Source organism: Geotrypetes seraphini, chromosome 3, assembly GCF_902459505.1.
Source record: "Geotrypetes seraphini chromosome 3, aGeoSer1.1, whole genome shotgun sequence".
In the NCBI taxonomy this organism is placed as follows: domain Eukaryota; kingdom Metazoa; phylum Chordata; class Amphibia; order Gymnophiona; family Dermophiidae; genus Geotrypetes; species Geotrypetes seraphini.
The window spans coordinates 304,716,621-304,725,982 of record NC_047086.1 but is presented as its reverse complement, the minus strand read 5'-3'; positions in this window follow the sequence as shown (position 1 = coordinate 304,725,982).

Below are 9,362 nucleotides of genomic sequence, written 5' to 3'. Positions count from 1 at the left end.
AGTGCTTTATTGAACTAGTACATTAACTTCTCCATCGTGATTCATACATCCAGAGTCCTTTCCTGTTTGGGATTTAATTGTACAGATGCTGTATCAAAGTATTTGAGAAAAACAGCAGAAAGAAAATCTCAGCCACTAACCAAACTTGGGATAATGTAATCCAAAACCACATACTAGCCTGAAATCTTCTCAATCTGGAGCCAAAATTTGCAGATGCATGTGTTGCATTCACGTGGTTTTCATTTGAACATATTGTGAGGAGTAGTGGTTTTGCAGCACTCTTAAATGAAAGCCATGTGAGCATCCATTAGAAATTCCATCAGAAACCTTGTTTGTCCTTTAGTTTTTAACACAGTGAAACTGTGTAAGTGCTGTTAAGTCTGTGACCATAAACGTTAAAGATGATGGCTAGGTTAGCTAGACCAGTGGTTCCCAACCCTGTCCTGGAGTACCATCAGCCAGTCAGGTTTTTGGGATAACCCTAATGAATATGCATGAGAGAGACTTGCATATAATGAAGGTGACAGGCATACAAATCTGTCCCATGTATATTCATTAGGGCTAATCTGAAAACCTGACTGGCTGGTGGTCCTCCAGGACAGGGTTGGGAATCACTAAGCTAGACAGTGATAACAGGCTTTTTTTCTGTGCCCCATGGATCTGAAAACTTCTCTAGGGGTCAATAGAAATATTGCTGCAGGTTTAAATTTGACCTTTGTTTCTTCTAATCTGGATTGGGTTAAATCTACACAGAAATCTTTTGAATTCAATGCAATACTAATATAACTCTTCTTTGGATGGTAGATGGGTTCTAAACCCCTCCTGGGTTACTTGTTTCTAAGTAGGAAATGACCAAGCAGATTTTTTTTAAACTCTAGCCAAACTGAATTGGTATAGTGAACCGCAAAAGATGTTTCACACACTGGACAGGGCTGGCTAGACCTTTCTGTGGATAAATGCCTCCCCTGAGAATTGATGCAGTGAGTTCAGACCATTTTTAGTTAGTGTAATTTAAAAAAAAAAATCTTTTTTTTTTTTTTTTTTTACAGAAGAAAAGATTGCTTCACACACATCTCACAATGTAACACCAGCATCACAATGTTGAAGTTCCTCCCCTTAGACATTTTTAGTAAATCATCTAAACCAGTGTTTCTTAAACCTGTCCTGGGTAACTCCCAACTAGTTGGATTGTCCAGCTATCCCTAATGAATATGCATGAGACAGATATGCATATAATAGCATCTTGTTTGCTTTTTTGGCCATTGCTGCAAATTGGGCGGAAGCTTCATCGAATTGTCTACAACAATGTTTCTCAAACTTTCTCGAACCAGGGCACACTATAGATAGTGGCCACGGCTTGAGGCACCCAGAAGTGCACGGACGTTGCCTTGATAACATCACACATTGGCTCTGAGACAACAGTAGGGGGTCGGAGAGAAGGAGAAGCACTGGCGCCAGCTGATTTCCTACAGCAGTGTTTCTCAAGTACTTCAAGCAAAGTACCCTTTAAGTCTAACAAATATCAACTGAGTACCCCAACCACAAACCTCCCTAGGCCCACCTAAGCTCTGCCCCAGATCCCATCCCCTTTACTAATTGTAATGCAATTTTTTCCATTCATTTTTCATATACACACAATATACACAGCAGATATAAATTCTAAAAACTGACACATTTCAATCACTATATTGAAAATAAAATCATTTTACCTACCGGCGATCCTCTGCAGGCTGCTGTAATTAGCTTTAAAGGTGAGACCGGGAGGACAGGAGGGAAGCCGGAGAATGCTAGAGAGAAGGGGGAAACATGCAGGCCTTCTCATGCGCTTCATCCTACCTAAACTTCAGGAAACTACTAAAAACGAATCTATTCGCCCGATTTACAACCCAAGACCTCAAAGCCCTACCCATGGCCCCTCTTATCTAACCATGTCCTGTTCCCATGAAACTACTTCCCATTAAACTGCATCTTCTTCTGCTGATTTTACCCTTTTTTTTGATACCTTTCTCAGATTGTCTTGACCTTCTTCACTGTACGTTTTTGCTCTGATGTACCTATTTTCTCTGATTGTACCATTTTCGCTGATTGTTCCTACTTTTCTCTGTTTGTACCATTTTCACTGATTGTACCATTTTCGCTGATTGTTCCTATTTTTTCTGTTTGTACCATTTGCTCCAGTACCTATTTTCTCTGATTGTACCATTGTACCATTTTCTCTGATTGTCCAGTCCTTCTTCGTTGTAAACCGCCTCAAACTACTATGGCTTTGGCGGTATATAAGAAATAAAATTATTATTATTATTCTCTTCCTCCTCAGCGGCACACTTGGAATCTCAGGAGGCACACTCGGCATACAGTTTGAGATACACTGGTCTACAATGACATCTGAAGCACTCAAAGAGCCTGGTATCTCCTTTTAGTTTCACTTTCAGGGGAGAGGGAGGGGGATAGCAATCACTGGGGAATTAAGGAGGTGTCACAAATTCATTCTTCCAGTGGTCATCTGCTCAATAAGAATACCTTTTTCTACCTGGATGTGACTGAAACAGATCTAATCTATGGTGTTCGTCATTATAGACTTGGATGTTTCCTCCTGTTGGTAATCACTGTTGGATGTCCTGATTTTGGATCTTCCCTAGACCCACCCAAAACACACCCACAACATGCCCCCTTGTTGATTGGACATACTACAATGCTAGATGTCCCTTTTCTGCTTTTGCAAAATTGAGATTTGGATGTTTGAAACAAATGGATGTCCATTTGGACATTTTGAAATATCCATATACTTTGAAAATAAGCTCCTTTGTGTCTCTGATCAGTGGTGTAGTGAAGGTAAGAGATGCTTGGGGCAGTAGCACTCCCTTCACCCTTATCTCTGCCCCCCACTCCTTCTGCGCGCTTTTGCTCCTTCACTTCCCGTCATGCCACACTTGTACTCTCCCTTCCCCTATACCTATTTAAATCTTTGCCAGCGCGAGCAGCTTCTCCGACCTGCTGCTCGTGCCGGTGTTGGCTTTCCCTCTGATGTCACTTCCTGGCTTCATGACCTGGAAGTGATTTCAGAGGGAGCCAGGCTGGCATGAGCAGCAGGCCAGAGAATTTGCTTGCATTCGTGAAGATTTAAATAGGTATGGGGAGGGGGAGAAGGGAGGGCACGAACATGGCATGGGGGGCCGGAGAGGTGCTGGCTCCCCCATCAAGACAGCAATCGGGGCGGTTCACCCAGTCAGCCCCTCTCTTACTATGCCACTATCCCTGAGATGAATTCTTTCCAAAGTTACACCACAGAGTTAATTTTTCAGCTTCTCTTTTGCAAAAGCACATGTAGCACCTTGTTACAATTTCTAACTCTTGCAATAAGCCACTGCTTGCCCTGGATTGGTAGCATGGAATGCTGCTACTCTTTGAATTTTTGCCAGGTTCTAGTGACCTGGATTGGCCACTGTGAGAACAGGCTTCTGGGATTGATGGACTATTGGTCTGACCCAGTAAGGCTATTCTTATGTTCTTAAGTGTAGAGCAGGAACATATGTACGGTAATTTAACTGTCAATGTCAAAAAGGCATTACTGAGGTGGGATTAAGTTAGGAGATGCATATAGAAGGAGTAATTTTATAACAGGGTGTCCAGACAGGAAAAGCCCATAGGCACATAAGTTGCCCTTGTTTTATAAGTCAACAAGTGCATCCATGTTCCTCTCTAAAATTAGGATTGGAAGGCGCATGCATTTCCATCTGCTCCAAGGTTGGGTGTTGGCTGATTACTCATGTGTCATGCCACTTGGAGTGTCATTGCACCTAACATGACATTTCACATATGTTTTAATTGCCAGGTAATTTGCAAAGGTGCCATGTTGTTCAGCATAAACCTTAACACCATTAGTGCTATAAATTCTACCTTGTACAATACTGATGCAGCTGTAGGTTCAACTTCAGCAGGATCTTCAGTATGCCAGTGAAGTAATCTAACTTCTGCAGCTGAGATCGTCATTGATCCACACACTGTAGTGGACCAGAATTGCTGTTTATGTTTTTAACTTTATATATATATATATATATATATGGAGGGGCATAATCGAAAGGGACGTCTAAGTCCATTTACGTCCATCTCACAAGTCGTCCAAAGTAAAAAATCAGCATAAGACACTTTTTCTAAAGATACGTCCAACTTTTTTTTTGTTTCGAAAATCGTCTAATTATATGTCCTGCTGATCTGATCGTCCAAGCCACTAAATCGTCTATCTTTATATCACATTTTTGTCCAAATTTCCGTCCAAGTCCAAAATGCCTAGAACAAGCCCTGTTTGACGTGGTAGGGGTCTGCAAAGTGATGGACTGCACACCTAGACATGCCACCTAAATAGTGGGGTACCTTACAGGGCACTGCTATGAACTTCACAAAAAGGGTGCCATGTCTTCTCCTCCCTACAGCTCCCTTAAAGGTGACGGTGAGCCCCTCAAACCACCTCCAGAATCCCCTAGACCCACTTATCTACCACCCCAATAGCCATTATGGCTGCAGGAGCCACTTATATGCCAGTACAAAAGGGTTTGGGGGGTGTATAGGGGAGTGCACATGTTTAAGTATCAATGCAGTGATTACAGGGGCTTATTAGCATGGGTCCTCCTCTCCATAAGTCCCTAACCCACCCCCAAAACGACTTAAGCTGCCTCTGGGCTGGATGACTAGGCTTTTCTATGCCAGGCGGCCAGGTGATGATGGTCTGGAGGCTGAATTTTAAAGTTATGATTAAAATTTTTATGGGGTGGGAGGGGGATTGGTGATCACTGGGGTAATGTGTGGGGGTCTGTTTTATATGTTTGCAGTGCTTATCTGGTGACTTTAGCTGGGTTTTTGTGACTTAGACCATGTTTTACATGGTCTAAGTCACAACATCCAAGTTCCATCTAGGCTCTGTTGTAAAACTTTCGGTTATACATGCTGTACGACTAAGTCTAAGCCGGCCCACGTCCCGCCCAACTCCCACCCTCGACACGCCTCCCGAAACGCCCCGTTTAGCTTTGGTCGTTCAGCGGCACTATGAAGGCCTAGGTCGTATAGAAATACATCCAAAACCTGTTTTTATTATCAGCACTTGGACGTTTATGGGAAATGTTCATCCAAGTGCCGACTTAGGCCGGTTTTTGGATGGTTTTCTCTTTCGATTATGAGCCTCCTATTCTTTTAATACACCCATGTGTTTCATTTTATCATTTTAAATCTTATTGTTTTATAATCAAGCTATGCTTCATTGTTGCAACTTCAACAGTATTGTGCAAGGTGGAATTTATAGCACTAATGGTGTTAAGGTTTATGCTGAGGTAATTTGCAACACATAACAGTACTATAAGTTAACTATTCTATATCCTATGAAGATATTGCATTTTTTCCAAGGAAAGTAATAAAGTGAAGAGTAGTATTTAATAAATGAAACTGACATTGCTGGTAATGTACAATGTAATATTCATATTTCTTCAGCAGGAATACCATTATAAAAGTGAGCTTTCTTCAGTTCATTTATAGAAAATTCATTCCCTCAGAGATTATGTGCTGAATTTGCTCTCTGATGTTCACCTTTTCCAGGATGCATCTGACCACAAGAGTACACTCCTATGATCTCACCATTTATTTACCTTGATATGAATCGTCAATTACCATCTCAATATGGCGTGATTTCTGGCCTCTTTGAGTGTGAATATTGATTGTCGACTCTGGGGCTGAGTGGAGAAAGGTGCAAAGAATACTGGGAGACTTTGGTGTAAAATAATTAAATATCTAAGGATAATGCAATGAAAGGCTGGAAAACTGTAAGCATTAGAGATAGATGCCATTTGGGAAATAATACAATAAAATTCGCTGTTGTGGCTGATATGAAAAAGTTGTATTTCATGTTTATATTGCTTAGGACTATAGTTGAGTATCTGAAATCAAAAGCAATAAAATATACTTTAAAAAAAATGTAATTGTCACCTAGCTGTATAAAGATGCAAGTGTACTGTGGGCACATGATTTTTTTTTTTTTTGCTGAAATAATAGCATTTACCCTATTACTGGGAATGGTGGGAAGAATTGGACTGGGGCTAGAGCAATGGGTACCAATCTAGGGTTTAAGTTGTTTATTGTGATTTAATATATTATCTTTCATATGGGAATATAGCAAAGCAGTTTACAAAGCATGTATATAGGACAAAAGAAGAGAACTTCATAATTCAGATATGATAGCCAATGAAAGGAAAGAGCAGAAGAAAGAAATGCACAGAAGGAAAAGAATCTCATAGTTCAGTGGGATAACCAGAAAAAAGGAAGGGAAACAGCCCCAAACTACTTCCTGTACGAGTACAAGGGGCCGCTGAAAAGTTCTCAGCTCAACCAAGAGAATAATGTGGAGCCATGAATCTTACAAGTTATTCCACACTTCTCTTGACACTTTTCGTTTCAATGAGGCAAAGGCATCTAGTAAATGGGCACAAGTATAGGGACACCAAATCATTGTGACATCACTGATGAGTTGGCTTTTAGGCATTGGTGGAATGAGGCATTATGACATCACAATATGAGGGGCCACTGAAAGTTCTCAGCCCAGCCAAGAAGAGAATGATGTGAAGCCATGAAACTTACAAGTTATTCCACACTTTTCGTTTCAAGAATGATATGAAACAAAACAAAAAGTGTCAAGAAAAGTGTGGAATAACTTGTAAGTTTCATGGTTCCACATCATTCTCTTCTTGGTTGAGCTGAGAACTTTTAAGTGGCCCCTTGTACTCCTTGTGATCTTAAAAATCTCTATACAGGTATTTCCTGTGCTTTCAGGTATCTACTTACAGTTACAGGTGCTAATGACTACTAATGATATCATTATTTTACTGCAAGGCTGATTTTATACAATTGAACCTAGTTAGTATTAAACTGCTTTTCTGAGATACAAGCAAAGTGGTTTATATATTATACTGTATACAGATATTTTCTGTGTTCCTATAGGCTCACAATCTAAGGCCCCCTTTTACGAAGCCGCGTTAGGCTTTTTTATCACTGGCTGTGATAGTATTAGCTCCGACACTCATAGGAATTCCGTGGCAGGCGATTAAAAAGCCTAACACGGCTTCATAAAAGGGGGGATGGGGGGGTTGTATCTGGGCTGATGGAGATTTACCCAGGGTCACAAGGAGTCGCAGTGGTAGCACACATTGGTAACTCCAGATATTAGCATGTAAAGATTTTAGGGAAGGTATTTATTTTCTCTGGAAAAATAAATATTGCAAAATGCCTTGAGCTAAAGTTGGATAGGTGCTCTAAAAACTACAAAAGCATGCAATCATGTTCAAAAAGGCTATCCGCAATAATGTTCCCCTATAGATATTTCACAAGATACCATATAGTATTTCACTCTTTGGAATTTGCTTGCCATTAGAAAATATTTTGATTTTATATCATTTAAAATACTGGTTCAATCGTCCATTCTTTCAATATTAGATTATTGTAATGTTATTTATTTGGGCGCTCATAAAAAAACAACTAGTCGATTAAGGTTAATTCAAAACACAGCAATTCGTTTGATTTTTAAATTTAAAAAACATGATCACATCAGCTTATATTATCAAAAACTTCACTGGTTGCCGTTTGATGCTAGAGTTTAAATTTGGATGTATTTGCTGTAAAGTTTTATTTGGGTTAGCTCCATCTTATCTTGTTGCTCATTTTTGATTTTTTAAATGTAAAAAAAATATACATAGATCCAGTTGGTTTTATTTTCCTTCAGCAAAAACATGCCCCTTTAAGAAATTTTTAGATAGAACTCTGGCGTTTCAAGCAGGAGTAATGAATTCATGATTGAATGCTCTTATTACTCCAGCCCTCACTTATTATCAATTTTGGAAAGATTTTAAAACTTATCTATTTAAACAATACAATATTTAATGGATTTCAAAATTATCATGATAAGCAGGTTTTTTATTATTTGTATGGAATAATGTTTACAGTTGCTTATCTATTTTAGTATAAATAATCTGTATTGTGCATATTTTACTTTGAATGAGTTAGGGTTGTATTTTGTTAGTCAGTATCTTTTATTGAATTGTGTTATTTTCTTTTATAAGACATTGTTATTTGGATCTGTATTTTAATTACGTGTTGTAATTACTATTGTGTAAACCGCCAAGAACTGATGGTTTGACAATATATATATATATATAAAGGTATGTCATAAGGATGCTGTGTTACTGATATTATAGTAAATGCCAGTATCACAGCTGACATCCTACTGTATATGCATATTATATATTCATACTGGATTTCACCATCATGGCAGAATGATAAATGGAGTTTATGTCAGTAGAAGGATGAATAAATCTCTGCTCCCTTTGAAAATTGCTAAGAGGATTAAACAACGCTCTAGAGGAATCCAAGAAGGGAGGTAATTAAGCACTGTTGTAACCAGTATTGGGAAAGGACATTGTTTAAAAATATGACCTCAGGAATACAAGAGAGAGAGAGAGAAAAAAAGAAATACATACTGGTAAATGTTTCTGTCATTCGCTTTTTCTTTTCTATCTGTGAGTACATGTTTTGAGTTTTACCATCTCTGAGTAAGGTCTGTGTTTCAGAATCTCCACCATTTTGATAATCCTTTTCTAACTGGAGGTCAAAACTTGCATGATGCTGATACACATGCTTTGACACGCAGCTCCTGATTGGTAAGGCCTGATTGTAGTAGAGGAAGAGGTGATCGTAGCATACAGTAAGTGATTTCCTTCACTCGTCGGCACACCGGTTGCCCTCTCCTGCCCGGTCATTTGTGGTTGGAAAATACCACGAATGACCTTGACCGCGAACCACCAACCGTGAATTTACAGGGGAGCACTCTACTCGTATTTCTGATACTGCATTATGCCGTTGGTATTGCTACAGTTTAAAATTTCATGGTCTTGATTGTAGTTTATGTATATATTTGGTCATTTTACTATTTTATGCTACTAACACAATGTAAGTTGTTTATGTTAAGCTAACCTTTTGGACACCAACTTGGGTGAATCTCTTCAGAAAGGCAGCTAATAAATCCCAATTAAATAAAATAGAGAGACAAATCCAGGACATTGCTTTGAATCAGTAAGCTATAAGAGGTAATATAAGATCTTCAGATTTCAAGGATCTCTGTGAAGGCTCCTTCCCCTGTAATTAGTGCTGTCATCTTTCCATTATTAAATGCTCATACATTTTTAAATTTCATACAGTAAAACCAGGAAGTTTATTACCCAGTCACCTAATCATAGTATAATGCCTAGCAATTAAAAGAGCTTTATGAAAGACAGTTTTACAACATTTCTCCCTGGCAAAGCAGTTTTTAGCATGTCTAACAAGTGTAGTTA